The sequence below is a fragment of the Nelumbo lutea genome, chromosome 1, assembly GCF_056320005.1.
Source record: "Nelumbo lutea isolate HS-2025 chromosome 1, American lotus-T2T, whole genome shotgun sequence".
NCBI classification, from domain to species: domain Eukaryota; kingdom Viridiplantae; phylum Streptophyta; class Magnoliopsida; order Proteales; family Nelumbonaceae; genus Nelumbo; species Nelumbo lutea.
The window spans coordinates 46,779,999-46,784,139 of NC_142684.1; positions in this window are offsets into that span (position 1 = coordinate 46,779,999).

The following is a 4,141-nucleotide window of genomic DNA, read 5'->3' on the forward strand; positions in this document are numbered from 1 at the left end:
CCTGGTGTTACATCATCGTCTCCTTGGACAACCCAATATAGAGGCAGTTCGATCAAATCGAACTTGCCAAGGACATATTGGACAGCCTGAGGACGATGTATGAAGAGTAGAATTGTTCTACTCGACAAAAGGTCTTGAAGCAGTTCATAACTAATCAAATGTCCAAGGGCCAACAAGTTCACGACCATTGTCTTCGGATAATGGGTTACATCAACGAATTGGAGGCTCTTGGATCCGGGCTGGACCTCGCAACCCAGATAGATGCTATCCTTAATTCTTTGCCTCCTTCCTTTAATCCGTTCATCATGAACTATAACATGAACAAGCTGAATGTCAGCTTGCAAGAGCTCAGCAATATGTTGCAAAGAGCTGAAGAACTGATTAAAAAGGATGAGCCTGTAGCTATGCTTGTTGAAGCTAGCAAAATGAGCAAGAGAAAGAGGAAGGCAAAGAAGCCTCAGAAGAAAGCCACTAAGAGAAAAAGGCAGAAGAAAGACAAAGCATTGGATGCCTGTCACTTTTGCAAGAAGACCGGCCACTGGAAACGGAATTGTCCTGCCTACCTGGAATCCAAGAAAGATAATTTCGAAACTTGTGTTATAGAAACCAATTTATTGGTAGCTTCTGTGTCCTGATGTATTGACTCCGGGGCTTCAACTCATGCGTGTAACTCACAGCAGGGGTTCAAGGTAAGCAGAAGGCTGAGTGAAGGAGAAGTCACTCTCTACTTGGGGACTACTGCAGCTGTTGCAGCCGCGGCAATAGGAACCGTGAAGTTATTTTTTAGAGAAGGAAAAATTATACTAAAAGATTGTCTTTATGTACAAAACTTAAGAAGAAATTTGATTTCTATTTCAAAACTGTGTGCAAATGGCTATTCTGTCTTCTTTAGTAATATGATTACTATTAAAAGAAATAACAGATTCATCGCATGCGGGGAACTGGAGAACGGTCTCTATGTTCTACATCCTTCTCTAGAAACTAACATAACCAAAACTACGTCGGCTGGAATCCCTAAGAAGAGAGCCCGTGATACAGTTAATCCCACGTGTCTGTGGCATTACCGACTTGGCCACATCGGTGTTGACCGAATCACAAGGTTGGTAAATGATGGTCCTTTGGATTTTCTAACTGTAGAAGATCTTCCCACCTGTGAGCCTTGCCTACAAGGCAAGATGACGAAACGGCCATTTAACGGTAAGCCTGAAAGATGTACAGGAACACTTGACCTAATACATACTGATGTATGTGGTCCCCTGAGTGTTAGGACACGGAATCAACACATGTATTTCATCACCTTCACAGATGATTTCTCACGATATGGTTACGTGTACCTAATGAGACACAGGTCTGAATCCTTTGAAAAGTTCAAAGAGTTTAGACAAGAGGTCGAGAAACAGTTGGGGAGAGAAATTAAAGCCCTTCGTTCTGATCGAGGTGGCGAGTATCTCTCTGACGAGTTCGGGGACTACTTAAAGGACAATGGTATAGTATCACAATTAGCTCCTCCTGCTACACCACAACTTAATGGTGTTTCAGAGAGGAGGAATAGGACCTTATTAGATATGGTCTAGTCACTTCTCATACACTCAGAGTTACCCACATCCTTTTAGGGTTACGCATTAGAGATTGCGATTTACGTGATGAATCGGGTTCCAACCAAATCGGTTCCGAACACTCCATATGAACTTTGGACCGGAAAGAAACCAAGTGTCAAACACTTGAAGATTTGGGGTTGTCCAGCACACATTAAAAGAATGAGTGCAGACAAGTTAGAATCCAAGACCAGTCGTTGCCTATTTGTAGGCTACCCAAAAAGCTCTGTAGGACCCAAGTGAGCAGAAAGTGTTCTGCAGTCGAAATGCCCAGTTCTTGGAGACCGATTACATCCTGGACACCCATCGTCAAGAAATTATTCTTGATGAGGAGAGCTCAGGAGCAGTGGGAGATGTCCCACAAGTTCTAGGTAGTGACCAACCTAGAAGATCCACTCGGGTATCCAGGCCACCAGTCCGTTATGGTTATGACCAGGATACTTACGTGGAAGCTATGTTGGACATAGATTCCCAGAAGTGGGTGGAGGCCATGAGAGCAGAGATGGACTCAATGGAGACCAATGGAGTCTGGACTCTAGTAGATCCGCCCTCCGGGGTAAAAGCAATCGGTTGCAAATGGATTTACAAGAGGAAGAAGGGCCCCGATGGTAGAGTTGAGACCTTCAAAGCTCGTCTGGTGGCAAAAGGGTACACTCAGAAAGAGGGCATCGATTATGAGGAAACCTTTTCGCGTATGGCCATGCTTAAATCCATTAGGATCCTGCTAGCTATAGCAGCCTACCATGATTATGATATTTGGCAAATGGATGTCAAAACTGCAATCCCGAATGGAGATCTTACTGAAGATATCTATATGCAGCAGCCGCAAGGCTTCATAACTGCGGGTCAAGAAAACATGGTATATAAACTTAATAGATCCATTTATGGACTTAAGCAAGCTTCTAGAAGTTGGAACATCCGTTTTGACTCTACCATCAAATCATTTGACTTCGAGCAGAATCTGGATGAACCCTGTGTTTACAGGAAGTACATTGGAGATAAGGTTACCTTCTTGGTTCTGTATGTAGATGACATTCTACTCATTGGGAATGATGTAGGAATGTTGACTACCGTGAAAGTATGGCTTTCACAGCAATTCTCCATGAAAGATCTTGGAGAGGCCTCCTATATACTGGGTCTTCGGCTCTATAGAGATAGATCGAAGTGGATAATAGGATTATCCCAATCTGCCTACATTGACAAAATAGTCAAAAGATACAGCATGGAAAACTCCAAGAAAGGAAATGTTCCTTTCAGGCACGGAGTCATTCTCTCCAAGAAGATGTCTCCCAAGACTTCTGAGGAGATTGATGGCATGAAAGCCATTCCCTATGCCTCTGCCATAGGGAGCATCATGTATGCCATGCTGTGCACTCGCCCTGACATTGCTCAGGCGGTGAGTGTAGTAAGCAGATTTCAGGCCAACCCAGGGCAGGAGCATTGGATTGCTGTGAAAAACATACTTAAGTACTTTCGAAGGACAAAAGAGATTTGTCTAGTATTCGATGGTAGCTCACTATAGATCCAAGGGTATACAGATGCTGATTTCCAGTCGGATCCAGATGATAGAAAGTCTACATCAGGATATGTTTTCATGATAGGATTGTGTGTTGTTTGCTGGAAAAGTAGCAAACAGGGGTCCACTATAGACTCCACGACCGAGGCCGAGTACATTGCCGCAAGTGAGGCTGCTAAGGAAGCCGTGTGGATGAAGAAGTTCATTCACGAGTTGGGAGTAGTTCCATCCAGCACATCACTGATCCCATTGTTGTGTGACAACAATAGAGCTATTGCTCAGGCTAAGGAGCCACGAGCCCACTCGAAGTTGAAGCACATCAAGAGAAAGTACCCTGTACTGAGGGAGATTGTTGGTAGAGGGGACGTCCTGATTTAGAAGGTAGCATCAGGGGAAAATGTAGTAGACCCATTGACAAAGCCACTATCACAAAAAGTGTTTGAGAAACACGTGGAAAGCAAGGGTCTCTGGCTAGTACCTGATTGGACCTAAGTGCAAGTGGGAGCAGTTAGACAGTTTTATATGCCCTTAGCTTCAATCAAAATGATGTACTTTATGAATTTATTGTAAATGAATAAAAGTGCATATTTGATTCATATTCCCTTGGTATGTTTAAGTGCAAATGGGAACTGGACACTTAATGAGGCTCGTGTTAGTTTAGAGTGTTCACAGCCAGTGGGTCAGTCTGGGGAGACCTATCCTGACAAGGCTGACACTGTGGTGCCACCAAGTCGGTTGGGGTGGCTTGTCTCAGCTACTAGGGTGAGACCCTAGGCACACACAGTGTGACATTAATTGAATCTTTGAACTGGACCAGATTTCCAGTATTGCCTTGGACCTTGGAGATTGATGGGCAAAACTGAAAAGTTACACCCGACCCCTAGACTCGATTATGATACTGCACTAGGTGTCGGATTGGGCTGTCTTTGATGTACCAATCAGTTAGATCATTAGCGGGGGTCAAAACCTGGGTATGTTGGGACAGTTTGAGAATTCATCTGAGTGGGTGATCATAGTGACAGGATCAGCC